The 22,816-nt window shown below is 41.3% G+C and overlaps 1 long non-coding RNA gene across 1 annotated transcript in view; it reads left to right on the forward strand.

Moving 5' to 3' along the window:
- LOC105492385 (uncharacterized) overlaps positions 1–17,157 on the forward strand; it is a 50,654-nt gene extending 33,497 nt beyond the window's left edge. Inside the window, exons 2-3 of the long non-coding RNA XR_011621700.1 lie at positions 8,036–8,273; positions 16,531–17,157. This is a non-coding gene — a long non-coding RNA (uncharacterized lncRNA). The remainder of the gene's footprint in view (positions 1–8,035; positions 8,274–16,530) is intronic.
- The last annotated feature ends 5,659 nt before the right edge of the window (positions 17,158–22,816 follow it).

Here is a 22,816-nt window from a genome sequence, read left to right on the forward strand (position 1 = left end):
GTGTGTGTTTTCCTTAGAATTTTCTTTGTACAAATCATGTCACCTGTGAACAGAGAAAATTTTACTTCTTTCTTTCCAATCTGGATAATTTTTACTTTTTTCCCCCTAATTTACCTGAATGGTAAAATTTTGAGTAGAAATAATGAATGAATTAAAAATTGCTTTTTCCTTTTTTAGTGTTTGGAAGACTTTGTGGCACATTGATGATTATTCATTAAATATTTGAAATAATTTACTAGTGACATTATCTTGTTCTGGACCTTTCTTTGTGGTTAGCTTTTCTGATTACTAATTTAATAACTTTGCTTTTTATAGATGTGTTCAAAATTTCTTTTTATGTTTTAGTCCGCTTTAGTGTTTGTATCCTTTTAGGAATTTGTCCATTTAATTGACATACAATTTTTCACAGTATTCCCTTAAAATCCTTCTTGTTTATGTATGGTCAATAGCGATGTCCCTTTTTCTTTACTTACATTGGTAATATATATCTTCTCCCATTTGTTTCTGGCCAGCTAAAGGTTTGTCAATTTTATTTATTTTATTCAAATTATATATATATATATTATATATAAATTATACATATATAATTATATATTATATATATTTGTATATATATAAATTTATATTTGTGTGTGTGTGTGTATATATATATATTTGTGTTTTTTTTGAGATGGAGTCTTATTGTGTCACCCAGGCTGGAATGCAGTGGCACCATCTCAGCTCACTGCAACCTCTGCTTCCTGGGTTCAAGCGATTCTCCTGCCTCAGTCTCCTGAATAGCTGGGATTACAGGTTATGCCACCATGCCTGGCTAATTTTTGTATTTTTTTAGTAGACAGGGTTTCACCATGTTGGCCAGGCTGGTCTGAAACTCCTAACCTCAGGTGATCTGCCCGCCTCAGCCTTCCAAAGTGTTGGGATTACAGGCATGAGCCACTGCACTCAGCCAAATAATACGTTTTTGGTTTCAATATTTTTTCTACTGGTTTTCTTTTTTAAAAATTTATTTTCACTATAATCTTGTTTTCTTCTGCTTGATTTGAGTTTTGTTAGCTTAAGGTGGATGGGTATTTATTTGAGATTTTCTTTTTTTAAACATAGTTGTTTACAGCCATACCTTTTCTTCTAAGCATTACTTTAACCACTTCCCATAAATTTTAGTATGTTGTGTTTTTGTTTTCATTTAACACAAAATATTTTCTAATTTCCCTTGTGATTTCTTCTTTGATGTATTACCTATTTAATAATGTGTCATTTAATTTTCATTTATCTTTGAATTTCCTACACTTCCTTCTGTTACTGATTTCCAATTTTATTCCTTTGCAGTCAGAGAACATACTTTTTATAATTTCAAAAATTTGAATGGATTGAGGCTTATTTTATATGCCGACACATGGTCTGTTCTGGAGAGTGTGCTATGTGCACTTGAGAAAACTGTTTTCTGCTGCTGTTCAGTGGAGTGTTCTATGAATATCTGTTAGGACTAGTTGGTTTATAGCGTTATTCAAGTCTATTTCTTTGATGATCTTCTACCTATTTTATTCTCTGTATTACTGAAAGTGAAGTACTGAAGTCTCCAATATTATTGTTGAATTGCCTGTTTCTCCCTTCTTTTCTCTGTCTTTGCTTCACATTTGTTGAGGATCTGTTGTTAGATGCATGTGTTCATAGTTATTATATCTAATGGATGGATTGACTTTGTTATTATTATAAAATATCTGTTTTAGTCTCTAGTAATAACTTTTGTTTTAAACTATATTTTATCTGATAGTAATCTAGCCTCTCTGCCTCTCTGTTTGTTACTGTTTGCGTGGTATCTCTTTTTGGCATTCTTTTACTTTCAACCTAGTTTTGTGTTTGATGCTAAAGTCTCTTTTATATAACATATAGTGAGACCATGTTTTTGTTTGTTTTCTTAACCTATCTGCCAATATCTGCTTTTCACTGGGGGTACTTACTTTATTTATATTAATGTAATTATTGTTTAGGTAGAATTTACATTTGCATTTCACTTTTTGTTCTTTTATATCAAATTTGTTGTTTCTCTATTTCTTCATTACCGCCTCCTTTTGTGTTAAATAGGTTTTTCTAGTCTATCATTTAATTTTCTTGTTGTTTCTTTATAAATATATATGTATTTATGTATATATGTGTTCATATATATAATATGGAATTAGTTATTTTATTAATGGTTGTTGTTCTGGGGATTACAATTAACATCTTAACTTAAAACATCTAGATTAGAATAATGTAACTGAATTTCAGTAAGTTGAATACCATTTTGCCCTAATGGTATTTATTCTCACTCTCTTTAGGCTAGTATCATCACACAATTTATATCTGTATTTATTATAAACCTATCAATGCAGTTTAATAATTATTGTTTTATGTAGTTTTCTTATGTGTAAGATAGGAGATGAAAAGAGTTATTATATAAATATAATTGTATTTATACTGCTTTTTATATTTTCTTTTATCAATGCTCTTTATTTCTTCCTGTGGATTTCCTCTTCATGCGAACTTCCTTTCATTTCTGTCTACAGGCCTCCCTTGAGTATTTCTTGTAAGGCAGATCTGTTAGCAACAAATTCCATTTTTTTTTTTAAATCTGGGAATATCTTAATTCCTTCTTTGTTTTTAATTAATGGTTTTGCTGGAAACAGAGTTCCTGGTTGATGGTCTTTTTCTTCAGCACTTTAAGTATGTCATCCCACTCCCTCTGGCTTGCATAGTTTCTGACAAGAATTTAGCTGTTATTGTATTATGGATCACTATATATTCAATCACGTCTCTTTTGATGCTTTCAAGATTCTCCGTTTGACTGTCTTTTGACAATGTAGTTTTAAATTTTTCTTACTTGGATTCTATTGAACATCTTAGATGTGCACATTATTATTTTCATTATCTTTGGAGAGTTTTCACCATTATTTATTCAAATATTCTTTCTGCACCTTTCTCTCTCTCCTCTTCTTTTCTCTGGGACTCCCATTCATGTGTGTATTGATGTGCTTAGTGGTGTCCCACAGATCTTTGAGGCTTTGTTCATTTTTCTTATTTTTTTCTTAGTATTCTTCAAAATAAAAGAACCTCAGTTTGACTCTCTTCAACTTTGCTCTTGCTGTCTTCTGTCAGTTAAAATCTGTTGTTCAGTCCTAATAGATTTTGCACTTCAGTTCTTACGGTTTTCAAGTTCAGAATTTCTATCTTGTTCTTTTTATAATCTCTATTTCTTAGTAGTCATCTCTATTTGATCAGGCATTATTCTCATACTTAAAAAAATTCTTTAGACATGATTTTCTTTAGTTCTTTGATCATATTTATTGTTTAATTTTTTATTATTTTTTAACATTTTGTGGGTACATAGTAGGTGTATATATTTATGGGGTACATGAGATGTTTTGATACAGGCATGCGATGTGAAATAAGCACATCATGGAGAATGGGGTATCCATCCCTTCAAGCATTTATCCTTTGAGTTACAAACAATCCAATTACATTTTTTTGAGTTCTTTTAAAATATACAATTGAGTTATTATTGACGATAGTCACCCTATTGTGCTATCAAATAGTAGTTCCTAATGATTCTTTCTATTTTTTGTACCCATTGAGTATATTTGTAATAGCTGATTTAAACTTCTTGTCTTAAAAGTTCAACATTTGGGTTTCCTTAGTGTCAATTTCTAGGGACCACATTGTTTCCCTGTGTGTAGCCCCCAGTTCCTTTTCCTCTATGTATCTTGTAACTTTTTGTTGTGGAAAAGCTACAAATTAAAAATAATACAATGTGGGGGAACTGGAGAGTCTATTCTCCTCCTCTGTCTCCAGCCTTTGTTGTGGAGGCTGTTGGTTTTCAGGCTACTGTGGAGGTAGGGACAGGGGATGATAATAGAACAAGTTAAAATACCCAAAGCTTACTTTTCTTACAAAAATTCAGATTTTTTCTTGAGTAAACACCTTAAGATTGTTGCAAGCCTGTCTTAATTTACAGTGTCCTAAGCAAATCAATGTTGGAAATTTCCCAGGTGCTCTTGCCGCATTCACCAAGGAACATATTTTCAGAAGTGCTTCCATCACCATTCTGGAAGTGCGTCTGCTGCCTGACTCAATTTTAGTGGTGTATTTGGGAGTGTCAGGGTGATGGTCATTCCAGGAGATCCTTGAAGAGTAGGATTCGGTCATGCTTGCCTATAGTTCCAAGCTTCTTGCTCAGTGCTTGGCCTGCAGCAAGAGGGTAGTAGCCATACAGTAGATCCCATTCATCCAGGGGAACACGTTTCCAGACCCCTTGTGGATGCCTAAAACTGCTGATAGTACTGAACTCTATATATACCATGTTTCTTCCTATACATATAAATGTATGTATGATAAAGATTAATTTCTCAATTAGATTCCGGATAACTGAAACCATGGAAAGTGAAACCGTGGATAACAAGGGACTATTGTATGCTGAGGTGAATGAAAGACAGCTTAGAAATCTAAAGATTTCTTAGAAATGAAATCTAATGAACAATATGAGAGAGTTCCATGAAATAGCAACAGAAAGAATGATATTTATTTTTCTCCCATGTTTAGAAGAATAATAATGGAATTCTATAATTTGCCAATATCCAGCTTATACAACTCTTTGTGCATGATGCCACTTCTGATATTTCTGGATAGGCCTTTGAGAGAACAGTGTTTCTTTTGTCTGCGTTTCCTCCACAGCCCATGCCAGGTAGTCAGAGGCAACAGTAACTCAGGAGGCAATGGGGGAAACTTGCTTCCTATCCTTCTCTGCTCCCTCTAATTCATTGCTTTCGATTGCTTATCAGTGGATGTCACCATATCTTGTAGGAAAAGCCAAGGCAGATGTGAAGAGAGAGGAACTGAGTCTTGAAGGATGAACAGAGCTTAGCCGGAGTTTAACTCTCTAGTCAGGGAGCTTCAAAGCAGGAGAGTAGGGCAAAGCAAATTGTGCTTGGGCCAGCAGCAGAAGGTGGAAGAGGAAGAGGGGTGCAATGAAGCCAAGGCTACAGAGAACATCACGACTAGATCTTGAAGGGCCTAAGATGTCAGGTCAAGGATGTCGAATTTTATTCTGAAGTCTCTGGAACTTCAGAGAAAGAGGAGGATTTTAAACAGGAGTGTGAGCAGATGTGCAAATTAGTAAATGCGACATTCTGGTAATTTGGAGAGTTCCTTAAGAGCAGAAAAGCTCAAAGGGTGCTGTGGGAGTAACCAGGGGAGAAATGCTGAAAGATCAAACCAGGGAAGATTAAACAGATCAAAGAAGGAAAGAGCTTCAAGAGATACATAGAGGTGTAATTAACAAGACTTTGGTAATTTACGTGATATGGAAGACAGAGAAGAGGAGGGAAGCACTGACTCCAGTTCCCACCTTTGGAAAATGGGTGCAATTCACTGAGGTAGACCCCAGGAGGGAATATCAGGCCTTGTAAGGGAACACGATGAGACTGCAGAGTCTGTGGTGTATGTACCCCAAGTGACATTGGCACCCAGCTATTGCATTTCCAGGCTGGAAGCTCAGGAGACAAGTCTGGAGTGGTTATATTTATTTAGGATGTATTATATGAATTTTAGCTAGATGAAGCCATGGAAGAAATTAGATCAGCTAGTGGGAGCATCCGATTGAGGAGAGCTAGTGTCTGCAAGGCAGCTATGAGGGAAAACACAGTATTTGAAACAGGTGGAAGAAAAAAACCTAGGAAAGACGTCAAGAAGCACACCCATCGAGATTTCTCTGGCTCCTTCTGGCTGTGTGGTGCAGAGCACACACACACAACATTGGGCTGGTGGTCAAGGCTCGGGGCTGGCCCACAGGAGCTTCCTGAAGTCCTGGGCTGGGGCCGCAGTGGGTGGAGTCTCTCTTTTAACAATGTCCTTAATTCTGGCTTATAAACCTTCAGAGTATGCATCACGGCTGTTATGTAAGCACTTGGTAAGATGATAGTATGGTTTTGGGATTGATACAGTGTTCCTCAGCTTTGCTAAAATTGGGACCAGTGACTACACCAGCCTAGCCACAGGAACATATGAGATCAGAACCTTTTCCTCCTTTAGGAATCCTCCCAGGGCCCTTGAAGTTGCCATCCCTGCTTCCCTTCCCTGCCCTGTGAATGTAGCCTATGGCCCATCTTCTTTCCAGGTAAACTTCATCTGATTCCTACTGTGTTTTTAATGGAGTAATGCAAGTTAAAGCTATAAACTAATATTGGAAAAATATGCAGAACTCTGCCCACATCAAAGCAGGCAGTTAATAAATCTTAACTATTATATCATGATAGCAACTATTAATATTATTAGATGGAGGCTCACCAAGCCTCAAAAAGCAAAGTCATCAGGTAGGACGGTGCCATGGGGTGTCTGCTCACTCTGCCTGGTCTACCAAATGCCCACAGCTCACGTTTCTCTACAGGGCACTTACGGGGCCAGCGGACCCGCCGGAGAGAACAGGTGCAGGGTCTGAAGGGTTGTGAGGTGCCGGGCCACATTGCAGAATTGCAGGGGTAAGGCTTCTGAGGAAATGGCAAGGGTGGTGACTAGATCCAGTCTCACTCAAAGGCACCTGTGTGGATGGGCCAGCAGCATGGAGCTTTTTGCTTAGGGTAAACCAGACTCATGAAGTGGGTCTGTCTTCTCCATGCCATGGGACCACATCCCAGAGAGAGTGTGTGCCCTGCCTGCAGCAGAGCAGTGCGCCCCTTCCATAAAGGTCCTGTTTCCCATTTAGTTATTGGAGACCTTGTGACACCTCCAGTGTCCTCAGGTGATGTGTTGTGGTCAGTTGGGCATGGTTCCTGGCACTCCATGGACACAACTCACTGGGGAGCAGTCATGTCTGTTAGGAAACAATTCACTAATCATGGGTGAGGAGTGCTTTCTCCAAATTTTCACTCCAAGTAATGTGAAAAAGAAAGTAAAACTGACTTGATTGATTTAATATACCCAAATCATCTATTTATTTGGATAAAAGAACAATAGTAATGTAAGTAAATTTGGCCAGGGTTAGAGTTGAAGCAGCTTCCTAGAAATCATCAAGCTGTAAATTCTGCATTGTTTTTCTACTTTGCAGCCTCTGGGGAGCTATAGTTTACCCACAGGCACAACATTTCTCGGTTTGACTGTTCTCTTGGGTTCAAGTCTGGGTGACAGGGGAGTCCTCATCAAGTCCACAACATGACTTCTTGCCACGAAACCAGAACCCCCAGGGCCCAGCCTTGGGTATGGGCTCTGCATGCTCAGAGATCCAGCCTCACTCTTGCTACCAACCCACAAGTGACAGCCAATTGATTCATCAGTGAAACCATCCAGGAAGTTCTCCAGCCAATGCTGCCCAGTCCTCTTTCAGAGATAAAACCTAACGAGGATTGAAAGATGATTAGCATGTAGTTTAAGGAAATTCCCAGAATGTAAATGGCTCTTAATAGCAATAAATTTCCCGAGAAAGCCCATAGACTGCACAAGCATTTATGTGTTCCTAAACTTGGGGTTTTCTAAAAGTCTTGGGACTAAATCTTTCTGAATGTCAAAGAATGATCATAGCCTGGGTAGGTTAATGTATACAAAACTGCCTAAATTTCTTATTCAATTTTGTGGGGTTAGCAATTTTCAGCAAATCCTTTTCTCTTTGTCATAAATATTGAGTTAAATAACTCTTTTGAGGCTGGAGTAAAGGGATTTGAGGGATAGGGTGGCCACATTTGCTGTTGTTGACCGGTCCCTGGTGTGGAGAGAGGCACAGTGGCCTGCTGTCTGCATGGGGTCTTTCTGTCTCTGTACCACCTGCTGCCCCGATGCAGATGAGAGGCAGTGTTGTGAGGCCCAGTGGACTGGGAAGATAGGCTTTGTACAGCCTACAACCTGCTCTTGTCCTAACCATTCATTTTCACAGGTAACCCAACCAGTTGCCCACCTGACTCTCAGGGCCATGCCCTGACTTTCCCAAAGCAATTCCTGACTCCCTCTAATTTTGCTGTTTAACATTTGTGATATTTTAAGGCTCACTTGCTGCTTTCTCTGGGTTCTTTTGTTTCAGGATCATTGTTCTTACTGAATATTCTCCAGGCTGGGCACTTCCACTAGAAGCTTCCTCAGAAAATGAGCTGTAGTCATTCTTTCCAGTCCTCACCAGCCTGAAATGCCTTTCTTCCGGTCACGGAGAAGGGGCTTTGGACAGATGAAGGTTTCTTTGCAGGAAAACCAAATGGGTTGTAATCATGTTCCAGCTTTTAGTAGCATGTCAGGAGTCCATGGAGTCCCATGCCTTTTACTTGGTAAGCTGTCTAGTCACTCCGGATACTGATGAGGGCCCCTCATGGTCAGTCAGTGCTTTATTTTCATTAATCCTTCTGGGGAAATAAACTGTTTCCATTAAAAATTTAGGCTTTCTTCACCTCAGGGAAAATTTCTTCTATTTCCTTTACTATCCTTTGTGCCTCTTCTGAACCACCGTTATTCACAAATTAATTCTCCTTGCTAACTGTGGAGCATTTCCAGGAGTCTGTTAGAAAGGCAGACTCCCAAACCTCTTTCCTGAGTCAGAATCTGTGCCTGTACCAAGATCCCAGGGACCTGTGTGCATGTTAAAGATTGAGAAGTGTCCCCCTCCATGGCCTGTCCTTCCCATCCAAACTTTTTGCTCATATTATTTGAATGTTTGAATTAAGTGGATGTTCTTTACCCAACGCCCACCTCAGTTTACCATATTTAAAAAGTAGATAACAACAGTACCAATCTCATAGGTTCATTATGAATGTAATTGAGTTAATACTGTTAAGGTACTTTAACAGCGCTTTGCACATAAGTGCTAGATAAACATTTTTTAAATAAATAAAAAGGATTTCTGGTGCTCAATATACTTTGTTGTGAGGAAGCATCCCCTTGGTCCTTCCAGGTTATGAATTCATGACTTTCCAGTTCTGTTATCACATTTAAAAAGTCAGAAACAATGTTTTGCAATATCTTCTTATAGATGTGCTTCTCAGCTTTGGCTAAACTCAGGGAGCTATTAAAAACCCCAGTGCTCAGGCTACTGCCCACACCAATTAAGTCAGAGTCTCTGGGGGTGTGAGCTGCATCATTATTTTGTGTTCCCCTGCCCGCCAGGTGATAGCATGCAGCCAGGTTGCCCTGTACAGACATTCTCCGCCCTCCTGCACTAGCACACCAGCTGTGTCCTGCCCTGCTCTCTGCAGTGTTTTGCTTCCCTTACAGGTGAACGAGCTCCAGGGCGTTTGGGGCTCTCTCCTGGCTTCTGCATCTTTGTTCAGGCTGTTGGGGTCTCCAGGGAATGGGGAGATTCAAAGTAAGAGAAAAGTTCAGTTTTGTTTAAGTGGGTTCTTTTCGGTTTTCTTAGGCTGGAGATAAGGGACAGGCAACTCTTGGCTGATAGGCTGCATTTTTTGGTTTATTTTCAGTTTTTGATTGAGAGGTGTGCGGCATAGGCAAGGGGTTTCTCGGGCTTCTCTAGGTGCAGGGACAGGGAAGAGCATTCCTTTTCCAGATGTAGGGGAGAGGTCTGTTTCAGAACTGTGCAGTCCCTCTGGAGGGCAGGGGCCGTCATTGGGGTCAGCAAGTTTCTCACTGGTCTTGAAATTGGTCCAGTTGTTTCATAGAAGTAATATTTACAGGTTCTTGAATAAACATAGAAATTGACCCTTCATCTTAAAACTTGAAACTTACATTTATCTCATCTGAGTTTCTTCCTCAGGAAACTGACCCCGGCCAGGGACTGAAACTCACTGACTCATGGCATCCAGACAATAAACGCCAGGCCCCTTATTCCTCATGATTGCTTCCTTACCCCTCCCTGAGTCCTTCCTACACATAGCCACATTCATTCCCTGCTATATAAACCCCCCAATTTTAGTCAGTTGGGAAGATGGATTTGAGACTTTTCTCTCAATTTCTCTGTTGATATCACCAGAATAAAAAGCCTTCTTCCCTTGCAATACTCATTGTCTCAGTGATTGGCTTTCTGTGCAGCGAGAAATGGGACCTAACCTAGACCAAACCCTGGCATTCTGGTAACAGTCTGTGTGTAGGGTAAGAGAGTTAAGACAGGGTGCTTGTGCTGACCAGGAGAGTGCAGAGGTCTGCTGGCTGGGACGTTTAGGATGATGTGCTGTCCCTGGGAGGCAGGCTCATCCTGGTGATGAGCTAGTGATTTTTTACAGACCGTTGAATAACAGAGAAGGTAGCCCTTTACCTGGCTTACAAGTCTTCACAAGAACTTTAGTCTGCAAAAGTGTCAGGGATCCTTGAGGAAAAGAGGAAGGTCCAGCCAACTCTTAAGTTCATTTTTTAAATTAGAATTTTCTTGAGAGGGTTTTGGGAGAGAGGATAAAGGTCTGCTCCTTGGTTCAGTTTTCCAGAATTCACACAACATACGAAAGAGAACACCTTTCATGTGTTTCAGATAGCAAGAATTGTGAAATGAAGTGTTGGCAGTGAATGGCAGGCATCAAGACTGGCCTTACTTTCGTTATCAGCACATTCTGCAGGGTTTCATCCCTATGGGAAAGCTGGGACCTCCTTTGCCACCTAATATGAGGCCCCAGAGCACCCTTCAGACACCCATGCAGGTGTTGAGGGTGAGCCATTAACTATGTGCATTAACCGTATCTTTTACTGTCTGTATTTGGTTGCTTTGACATCTGGGGCTTTGAGGACTCTGGAGGCTTGCCAATTCCTGGAGACATTAAGGGCTAGCCAATTCCTAGAAACACTAAGCAGCTCACACATGAGCACGCTCTTCAAATGCCAGCTAACTGCTGTGAACTCAATGTATCACCCCAAAGTTCATACGTTGAAACTCTAATCTGCAATGGGCTATATTAGTAAGTGAGGACTTTGGGGGGTGATTAGGTCATGAGGGTAGAGCCCTTCTGACAGGACTAGTGGCCTTATAAGAAGAGACATGAGGGACTGCTTATTTCCTCTCTGCTCTCTGCTCTGTGAGGATACAACGAGGAGGTGGCCATCTGCACACCAGAATGCAGACCCTGACCACACACTCGATCTCCTGCCACCTTGATTTTGGACTTCACAGCCTCCAGAACTATAAACAATAAATATTTGTGGCTTAAGCTGCTCAGCCTATGTAAAGTATTTTGTTATGGCAGCCTAAACTAAGACAACAATTAAACTGGAGCCCACACCCCCAGCCCCACCTTTATGGGGCTCTGACACTCAGGTCACCATCCTCCTGCCCTATTCACTACATGGCCAGACACCAGATAAGTAGGCACAGCCCTATCTGATCCTAAGCCTGTGTACACTGCCATACCCATTTATTCCAGTGGATACCAAAATGAAGGTTCCTACTCACGGTTCCTCACTCCCTCTGCCTCTGGATGGCCCTGGTGCTTCCTTGTGTGACTCTCGATGGAGTGCCATATTCCTCATCTTGGGATCTGTGAGAATAATAATCTGTCTTTCTGGTGGCAGTCAGTCATCTTCCAATCTACTGGCCTTCCCATACCTACATAATAATAAACCTATATTAAAACAGCATATGTGGCTGGGCGCGGTGGCTCAAGCCTGTAATCCCAGCACTTTGGGAGGCCGAGGCGAGCGGATCACAAGGTCAGGAGATCGAGACCACAGTGAAACCCCGTCTCTACTAAAAATACAAAAAATTAGCCGGGCGCGGTGGCGGGCGCCTGTAGTCCCAGCTACTCAGGAGGCTGAGGCAGGAGAATGGCGGGAACCCGGGAGGCGGAGCTTGCAGTGAGCCGAGATCGCGCCACTGCACTCCAGCCTGGGCAACAGCGTGAGACTCCATCTCAAAAAACAAAAACAAAAACAAAAACAAAAACAAAAAAACAGCATATGTGTTTGGGAGCATCCAAAGGCAATGTATCAGGAAGAGACTGGGCTCTCAGGCATCTCAGATTTAGAGATGTTCAAGGATACGTTTTCTATTAACACTTGCACGGTCGATCCAGGGATGCAGCATCTGTAGCTCTACTCCTTCCTGCTTGACAATGATGTACAGCCACGGTGCTAGGCCCTTAAGTACAATCCTCTAAATCTATATATCTTACTGAGCCAGATTATTTGTCTTTCTGACAATATTAGGCCCTGGAAATGTAATTTTTTAAATTAAAGAACTTCATAACATGGTCTCCCAGAAGAGCTTCATCCAGTCCAGATGAGGACATTTATCTCCAGTTCTGTCCCCTTGGTGATATTTTAATATTGTATAATTACTTAACAATGTGCCTATTAATTTTAGCAGAATCTCACAACTGCCTTCTTGTGCTACTGCAAATTGGATAGTTTGAGAAAAGTTTTCCTCTGTTAAAATACATGCCACTTTTTAAAGATAATTCGCATTAAATTATTACCAAGTTAAGACATTTTTTCTAGAGGTTTTCACAATTTAAACCGTGCATGATAAAGAATTTCGGAACCCATAGGAAGCAGGCTCCACTGAAATTCTACAGGTATTTCAGACTTCAGGACTGAAAAAGGTTCTGGAGTGAAGACAGACTAGCTGTCAGGCTGGTTGAACTTGGAGGCTCAGAAGATGTCCCCAGCCTGCAGTTTCCCCATTTGCATCTCACGTCTGTCTCTCTTCTGTGTTGGTTCCATTCCCCATCGGGCTGATTCCTCATGGACACGGCAGGCAGTAGCAGCTCTCTCCCCTAGGCTCAGGCAACTGAGATCTTCTGAATGTCTTCCTAGAGGGGAGGAGGCAGGAATCCCAGGAGAAAATGGAAAAATCAGTACTGAAAAAAGAAATAGAAGCTAATTACAAAAATCACGTATACTACTATTTTTTTTTCTGAGAGCAACACTAGCCTAACGGTAGTGTTGAAATAATTTCTGATATAAACCAATATTTTGTGATTCCATATTTTATAAAAGAAGGGGTTTGTATGAATTTTAAGTAATTCCTACATCTGACCCAGGCAACTAAAGTGTGTCTTGTGCTCCAAATAGAACACCTCACGTAAAGAAGTGGGGAGGAATCCTTCAAAGGAAGAGAACAATGAAGATCAAGTTTTAGTGGTCATGAGAAATAATCATCAGCTCCTTCCTTTTATTTATGAATTAACCTTTTCAAGGAAGAGAGATCAAAAGGAAAAATAAATAAATCTCCACAAAGGGAAGGCCATGAATGCAAACAAAAGCCAACCTTTCAACTAGATCGAATACAGAAAGGGGACTGTAAAAGCCTAAAGTAGCAAAACAAAAAGAGTAGTAGGAGGGTAGAGGACAGAAGTATAGATTAGCTTAGCAGTCTTCTTCCTCTGAGATGATATTTCAGCACAATCTGCAAATCTACTTGCTTATAAATAAAGGATATAAATGTAAATATATAAAGTATGTGAGTAAGCTTGATATTTTAGGTTATGAAATAATCAAGAGTATAAATTGTTGACTAGAATTTTTAAAACATATCTGTCTGTGACCTGAGATTTTTCTTTCTTTCTTTTTTTTTTTTTTTTGAGTCAGAGTGTCTCACCGTTGCCCAGGCTGGAGTGAAGTGGCATCAACATGATCTCAGCTCACTGCAGCCTCTAATTCCAATCTCAAGTGATCCTCCCACTTCAGCCTCCCAAGTAGCTGGGGCTACAGGCACATGCTACCACTCCCAGCTGAGATTTTTCAATTTTAGTTGACTTTTTTGGGTAAGAGCACTTGGTGGTTTCTCCAAAGACAAATTAAAGAAATTGCTAAATTATGCCATGTTAGATCACATCTTCCTAGGCCCAAAATGACCTACAGTAGCTCTCTTATGATTTTTTTTTCTTTTTTCTTTTTTTTTTTGAGACAGAGTCCTGTTCTGTCACACAGGCTGGAGTGCAATGGCATGATTTCAGCTCACTGCAACCTCTGCCTCCCAGGTTCAAGCAATTCTTGTGCTTCAACCTCCTGAGTAGCTGGGACTACAGGTGTGCACCATTACACTTGGCTAATTTTTGTATTTTTAGTAGAGACAGGGTTTCACCATGTTGGTCAGGCTGGTCTTGAACTCCTGACCTAGGGTGATCCACTGACCTTAGCCTCCAAAAATGCTGGGATTAAAAGTGTGAGCCACCCCACCCTGCCTCTTAAGGTATTAACACACAAAGAATGTTTCAGTGCTGGTTGTGTACTCTAAGTCAAAACCAAAAAGTAATTTCATGGAGTCAGGAATGGTCAGTCTAGATCAGCACTGTCCAGTGGAATTAGAAATGATTTAGATCCACACTGTCCCAATTTGAGGTCCCCAGTGCACCAACCATGCATCTATCCATTCCCTTATCTATGAAATGCCAACTAGTGAGTACCACCGCTACAGGGCACTTGTAATGTGGCTGGTGCAAAGGAGGAGCTGAATTTTAAATTTCATCTAATATTAATGTCAATTTAAATTTAAATTTAAATAGGCACGTGTGACTACCCCTTTTGGGTAGAAAAAGATATGATGCCAACAGGTAAAAAATCCTGCATCTGGGGTGCATTTTAACCACTGCACAAAAATACTTTGTACTGTGTCTTTATGCAACATTATTAAGCAGCAAGTGGGAGCCAGACATTGAAAAAAGTAGAGAACATCATGTCTGCCCCACAGTCTCTCTCAGGCTCAGCAAGGTCACACTGCCCTGAGAGTCCCCAGGGATCAGCAGTCCTTACTGATGCAGTTGTCCTGCGAAGGATTTTGAGGTTGGCTACTGTGGAACCTCCATAGGCTGCTAACTCTCCATGGATTCAGCTCAGGCATTTGCCAGCTCAGCCAGTGCATTTGGACGTAGGGTGTGTTGAACGCTGTTGCTGGAAAGAGATGACACTGCCGAAGCAATTATGCTCTATTTTTTTTTTCCAAAAAAACCCTCATGCTTAGCAATTTTGAAAATTATTTTATCTGAAAAAATTACATCTCCTAAGTGTGTTGTAGAAGGCTGCAGAGTTGACCTTACAGAAGTGTTGCTAAATAGGAGGATATTAGAACTGGAAGAAAATGTAGAGTCCATCTGCCTGGCCCCGTGTTTGCATTTCACAGATAAGGGAATGGCACTCAGAGAAACTGACTTGCCTCTAGCCATATGGTTAATTAGTGGCAGAGATGAAACTAGAATTCAGTTCTTCTGGTTCTCAGTTTCTTTTTACTACAGAATGTTGTGGCTTATCTCTGTTATATCTGGAATACCACATCATATTTTTGACAGCATTTCAATATTAGAGACATGCTACTTTATTAACAGTCCTCACCTAAATCTTCATTCTCTTCAAATGCCTCCTGAGTAGATAAAGCCCATTGCTGATGAAAGAATTTAACTTAAAGAACTCACTTTACTGCATTCAAATAAGCCGGTTAAACATTCTGCACTTTAAGCTTTTATTCTAGGTTCCATTGTGAGGTGATAATGAGGTGCTGAAAACTAATTAGATCATCAGACAAAACTGTCTGGCCTGCCATCTGCTGAGTCTGGAGAGTGATAGTCCCTGGTTGAAATGAGAACTAGGACTAAAAATAACCACCTCCACCCCTTTTTTCTTCCTATTCCTTGCCCTGTTCTTGTCTTGGTGCATGGTGGAGAAAGGATTATGTAAGATTCAAGGCTGGTTTGCCCTATGTAGGTGTTAGATCTTATATATCCATATTGCAACTGCAGTATTGCGGTGTTCTTCATCTTCTAGTAGGTTTCACCTCCACCTCCATTCACCTGCCCTACTCCATCATATGTTTAGGGGCATGGAAGATGGTTTAAGTGGCATAGTATTCACATTAACCAAGTTGTCGAGAGCCCAAAGCATACATGGGCAGAATGTCTCCCACTTGGATTTTGGAGTGAATTCCTGGATCCTTTCTTCAGGTGAACTTGATTTCTAGCTCTTCTTTTACCATGGATTCAAATGGCTCATCCTTCTGGAACCAGCTAGGCAGCCTTTCTTTGTTCACAAGCACCTGATTCTATTATTTTCCAGGAACAAAGAACTAAACTTGATGGCCAAGTTTGCTCCTCAGATTATTAACATCCTAGTAACTGTTTACTTTGCATGCCTAGTACTCACCCAGAATGCAAGACTGGCCCAGAACAGCTGGGACTTCATTTTTTAAAATCTATGTGCCCTTGGCTTCCACTTCCAGAGCTCTCTGGGGGAAATGGCTGAGCTTTTGGAAGTCTATACTAGATGACAGGGCATGAAGTTTGTGTGAGGGACTATTTTGTCAAATTATTGTGGCTGTCGCTTTCAAGTTATGATTCAGAACTGAAAAGTCAGGTTCCTTTTGAAAATCAGTGAAACTACATGCTCTAGCATAAAGCAAACAGTGAAGAAGACAAATTCAAAATTGGAATTCAAAATTCCAACACTCAGTAAGACATACGCCAGAAATTAGTCATATTTGTGTTAATGCTAAATAAATAATAGTACTCTGGTATTGAATTAAGATTGTACTTTATAGGGTATTTTTTCTCTTACAAACAGGGGGCACTCTTAACTGGCCAATTTATGTTCTAAAAAAACCCCAATGACTAATGCTTAGGTTGTATTTACACAGCACTTTTGACTCAACTCTTTCATTCAAAACAGATTTGTGTTGGCCCCGTCCACAACATTAGCTACGAGGTCTCTCTGCTGCCGAATGTAACTGACATCTCCAAACTCCACCATGACCAAAAATAAATCAAGACAAACCTACAACCACCACCATGGAAACAGACAACCAATGAGCTGAAGAGATGAGCAAAATTCAACTGCTCCAAAATAATAGTGGATGTTTGTTAACTTGGTCCCAAATCTCTTGTTTCTTACTGAGGCCAGAATCACTGAGTTTCCTGTAATAGCTCCATTTCCAGTTTTTTTTTGGACTAATTATTTTAAATGAAAGCCCTGAATGATGACCTGTCCCATCATTGCATGCTTTAAACTGGCTCCTCCACCCACCTTTTAGTGCACACAGAGGAATGACAGTGAATTTGTGGTGTCATGGCCAGCTGGATGGTGTGAATGGGAGCCCTCTGACCTCCACTTCATCCTTGTCTTTGCCTACTTGTGTGTCCCTCCATGACCTGCAGGCTGCTGGCCTGTTCCCAGCTCCACACTCACACGATTGAACTTAAAATGTTGACCTTTGCTACTCAAAATGTTGTTCTTGAAATATCATCCCAGGCCTCTTGTATGAGTTTGTTAGAATCACAGAATTTCAGGCCCACCTTAGACCTGGGGAATCATGAGCAGCCCTTTAGTCAGACGGCTGTGTACATTACAGTTCTAGATATACTATTGGGCACCGTGAGTGTTTTCTCTCTTTGGTTCCAGTACCTGATTCTCCCTGGTTCCACTTCAGTGCCTGCTCCTGCCCCAACAGCCACTTGCATGGGGATTGCCTGACAGTGGCCTCCCAGTATGATGCGCAGCAGAGGAGAAAGCCTCAGCTGTTCCTTGTCTTGGATAGAGCTGTACTGCTGCACAAGTTTTAATTATTATATGTGTGTTTTCCTCCCTCTAATAGTTTATAAATTCCCTTAAGGGCGGAATCCATTTATGATTCAACTCTTTATCACACCAAGTGCTCTGGATGTGCCTCATTTAGCAATAGATTTAATTTATTAAATTAAGGAGTGCACGTACATGATGGGAAATGGCTGAGACTCAGGGTTTGCATTTGAAACATCGCTGGAAGGGATGTGAAATATTTGATGACCAAACAGCAAACCTTGAGAGAAGAGGTACTAATTGGAAATATAATAGATCCCACATTAAGGCAGATATCATTCAACACCTCATTGGACTAACCCCACTGTATCTGAATTTCATTTTTCTTCTGCTCTTCTAAAATGGGAGGTTAGTACCACAATCATGGGATTATTAAAATAATCAATTTAAATTATATACATAAAGCAAATTACAAACTGCTTGACACATGATAAGGATTTAATAAATCTGTGTTGCCCCTTCTCCATTTCTAACCTGGCTTAAGTAAGGAATGCAAAGCGTAGATGCTTTTTTTGTGAAGGAATTATAGGGTAAGGACATTTGGATAAATTATTTGAAATAATTAGTATTTGTTTTCTTTCCATCATGTCAAAACAGAGAATTTGAAGTAATTTCAAAACTAAGAGTAGTGGGCCAAAAGAAAAAAAAGAAAAACTTCTCATAGTTTAGCCATAGTTTAAACACAATATTCACTAATGAGCAGAACTGTGTCTGTAATATTTCTGGAGTTCAAGGTGGGTAGGGAAACAAGTTTGGTAAGTCACAGTGCTGGAAAGGAGGAAAATGGTAATTCTGCTGAGCAAAGAAGCAGCTCTGAAAGAAGTTTCTTATAAGAATCCTTTAGTGGATCATTCCACCAACATATTTCTATATTTCATACAATGACATTTACATGTCATACAATGGAATGTGTTTATTTCATAAACAGACTCCACATGGATTTGTCTCATAACAATTACATTGAAGGCATAATCATGAAAATCCATTAATGGAAGTTCATTTTCCCTAATCCTCTCCCTCATTTGAAAATCTCTCTTCCTCTAAAGGAACTTTGTGTTCTCCTTTAGCAGGTGTAGTACCCCGTGTACACGATTCCATCTCAGGACCCACACCCGTGCTGTGATAATTTATTAACGAAGGCCTTATGCATAGTTCGCTGCAGGTTGTGAGAATGAGCAGCATCTCATTTATGTTTTTGTCTTCGTTGCCCACAGCCATACCTGGTACCTAGTAGTCAGTAATAAATGGATGAACAGGGAGTGAGTGACAGGCACACTGGTTCCCAGCTCTGGCTGTACTTTAGAGTCCTCTGGGGAGCTTTTATATAATATTGATGCCTGAAAACTTCCCCTAGAAATGTGGACTTAATTGGCTTGGGGTAAAGAACTGTCACAGGTACTTTATAAGCTGGTCAAAGTGATTTAAATGTACAGTCAGTGCTGAGAACCAATAGGACAAATTATCTAAATATACTATTCAACTTAGTGAGATTATAGCATAATTTTAACCAGTTACTCTACAATGTAGGGTAGTGTGATGGATATCGGAATGAGGAAGACACAGTCCTTGCCCTTGAAAAGCTGATTATTTGGTAGCAAGAGATGGGATGGACTTTCCAATCAGTATCTGGCATGATGATGACGATGACAATAAGAGCATGTTCTATCAAATGCACATATGGTGCCAGCCACAGGGAGCTTTACAACCTACATTATCTTATTTAATCTCTACAGCCACCCGGTGACAGAACCATTGTCATTTACTTAATCCCATTTTGCAAGATCACAAGACTGAGGTTGAGTGAATGGAAAGGTTTTGGACATGACTTCAAACCATTTTAACGTGTGCTTTTCCTTTTTGGCGGGATGGTCTTCTGAATTTCCCTTTTTAGTTTCTACTGTACCATGAAAATGGAAGGGAAATATGCTGAGGCCTGCTTGGGGCTATTGGTGTGGCCCCTGGTGCCCATGTTGGCTGTGCCCACCTGTGGCTGGGGTGGTGTGGCTGTGTGTCCCTTGGTGCCTGCGTTGACTGTGCATGCCCATGGCTGGGACAACATGGCCGTGTGGCCCCCGGTGCCCGTGTTGGCTGTGGCTGGGGGTGGCTGGGTGGTGTCCGTGTGGCTGCCCGTGGCTGGGGGTGGCGTGGCAGTAGCTGATTGCCCTGGCGGTGCCGCTGGGTGGGCCCGGATGTGGGGAAGCCGGCGGTGACTGCGGGCTGAGCGGGAACCCTCACTTTACAAATGTGGGAAATGAGGGGGTCATGGTTTAAGAACTTTAGTCCAGGACACATAGCTGGCCAAAGTATGCTATGTGCCAGGTGCCATTTAAAACCCTTGATGAGTATTGACTCAGTCCTCATAAAACCCTGTGAGGAATGGACCATTATCTCCTTTTTACTGTTGACAAAACGGAAGCAACGCAGTTAATCCACTCGCCCAAGTCATAAATCAGTAAGAACCAGAAGGCCCACTAGGCGGTCTTTTCTCACCCACAGCTCGGGCGGCCCTTAGCAGTAGGTGATTGAGTCCGGATTCCACAGAGGCCTGGCAGAGGCTGGAGGGAACGCGGCGTTACATTTTATTACGTGGTGAATTGCCACTGTTAGCATTAAGATTACTTCTCTTAAACCCAAGCCTGTCCTTGGTGGCCAGGGAGGTATAATTGAGGGGGTGGGAAGCAAGGTCTCTCTGGCCCTCAGCTCACTAAACATTTCCCGATACTCAGCAGCCTCCTTCCTCAGAAACTGTTTTTAGAGTCACAAAAGATTTTAAAGACAAAATTTTATAAACTGTTAAAATAGCAGAGTTCTCTGTTTTACTTTATCTTCCTCCTCCTCATGCTTTACTCCCACAGCTTCACTCTTCTTCACAGCCAGATCCACAGAGAATTAAATTCGCTGCTTCCCAGGGCAGACCTCCAGCTTGTTCCATTTGGGCAGACTTTCTTTTCTTTTTGCATTTCACACACACACGCACACATACATGCACACACATGTGCACACTTGCATACACACACACACGTGCACACACCTATGCACACACACGTACATACACACACGTGCACATACACGAAGAGGCACATGTACACACACAATAGTTTGTGATCCTTCATTCACATTTAGGTGTGATTCTTCGTACTTTTCAAGCCTTCCCAGGCATTTGTAGAAAAGTAGAACTGGAAAGCTTTCTGACCCAAGTTCTGGGACGGGAAGGCACTTAGAGAGAGATTGCTTGTTGATTCCCAGTGTTTGGAAAATACTTGCAAAGGGGTTTCATGCCTTGCCCACCTCCCGCAGCTCCTCGAGGGTGACACTTGGACCAGTGCTGGGTCTCTCCTCCACATAAGGATCCTTCATTAGGAAGTAGGCTCTGCTCTATAAGCTTGGGTCAAGAGGAAAAAACCCATCCTTCGACGTGTTTATAAACTAGCAAGGGGAAGTTTCTAAAAAGCCAGAGATCTACATATGAACTTTTATGACAGTTTTCTGCTTTCATTTCCTGGGGAAGATATTAAGACAACTCTGGAGAAAACCGAGTGTAGTAAGGCTGATGTCTCTCCATATGTTCCTGAAGAACCCCCAGATGGGGAGAGTAGAAAGGGATGTCAATGTAACTCTATCCCAACTCAGTTCAACTCACACAGACAGAGGCAAGGCTACTGCACCTCCACCCTGCCATAGCCCTTGGCCACATGCGAATCCCAAGAGGAGGTATGGGCTAAGCTCAAGCTGGGTCCCACCCTGGCTGCCTAACCTTGTAAGTGAAGAGGGTGTGCCCCTCTTCACTAGTGAGAAATCAGGGAGGTTGACGGTGAATTCAGAAGTTCTTGCAGGCTGGCTCTCACCTGTACATCCTAGGGTGCTGAGACTTCCAGCTCCATCCCTATCCCTGTCCTTCAGTGTTAGATTAGACATTTCTGTGTCTCTCCATGATTCTCTTGGGGCGGCGCATGCGCCAGGTACCTTCAGTGCTTCTCCACCATCGAAAGCTGGCTGTCCTCAGCTCTTTTCTTTCCACGTTGGGGAAAGCTATGTGTTCAGCAACTCACTTTCTGAGACTCATCCGTTCTGAATCTTTCCAGGTGTAATAAGTTAACTTGGGTAATGGTGGCCAGAGTAGTCTGCAGAGTTCTCCACCTCTCTCTTCTCTTAGGGATGTCATGATTTACAGTTGTCAATGATATATTATTTGTCCTTTCTCCCCACTTTCTTCCAGAATGGACTTAATACATAAAAATTATGGGTTGAGAATTGACTTGATTCAGATGAAGAGAGTAGTTTACAGGCTGGTAGAGGTTGGAAAACAATACAATTTGCCCCTGAGTCCCTTACTGAGGAAAGACTAGTGAGAGTTACCCTGATAAAATTTTCAGTGCAGTTTGGAGAACATCATTACCGGCACCATATCAGTGGCCTAACCCACAACCCCTCTGCTTTAAATAATTTTTTCATAGTATTTTCCTAATGATTTTCTTTTATTAAATATAGCACACATTCCCTAAAGTGCACAGAACACTAAGGGCAAGTTTATACAGCAAATACCCTGTAACAAAAATCAAGAATGGCTATGTTATTTATGGAACTCAGTGCAAAATGCGAGTGTGAGTCCCCTTATTAAAAAATTATAAAAAATTTTGACCAGGCACAGTGGCTCACGCCTGTAATCCCAGCACTTTGGGAGGCCGAGGCAGGTGAATCACCTGAGGTCGGGAGTTCAAGACCAGTCTGACCAACTTGGAGAATCCCCATCTCTACTAAAAAAAATACAAAAATTTAGCCAGGCGTGGTGGTGCATGCCTGTAATCCCAGTTACTTGGGAGGCTGAGGCAAGAGAATTGCTTGAACCCAGGAGGCGGAGGTTGCGGTGGGTGGAGATCATGCCATTGCACTCCAGCCTGGGCAACAACAGCGAAATTCCATCTCAAAAAAAAAAAAAAAAAAAAAGGAATTTCAAGATGACAGAGGCAGAGCATTAAACCAAATACAGTGTCTTCTAAGAATGGGCTTTGTGCAATGGTGCTGGTTGCAGCCATAAAGTCAGCCTTGATGAGAATACAGCACACACACCCTTTTGTACTATTTCTTCATTGCGACATCCTTCCTCTCACTAAAGGTAATCACTGTCCTGAACATCTACGTCAATCAGTCTCATGCTTTCTTTATGTTGCGTTACCTCCCTGTGCGTATCCCTAAGGATGCAGTCTTCCCTCAGTATTCATGGGGGATTTGTTCCAGGGCACCTTGTGAGTACTGAAATCCAAGGATGCTCAAGTCCTTGATACAAAATGGTGTGTTATTTTCATATGACCTATGCACATTCTCCCATATGCTTTCAGTCACTTCTAAGTTCATTTTTGATACCTGATACAATGCCATTGCT

This window comes from Macaca nemestrina, chromosome 4, assembly GCF_043159975.1.
Source record: "Macaca nemestrina isolate mMacNem1 chromosome 4, mMacNem.hap1, whole genome shotgun sequence".
NCBI classification, from domain to species: Eukaryota; Metazoa; Chordata; class Mammalia; order Primates; family Cercopithecidae; genus Macaca; species Macaca nemestrina.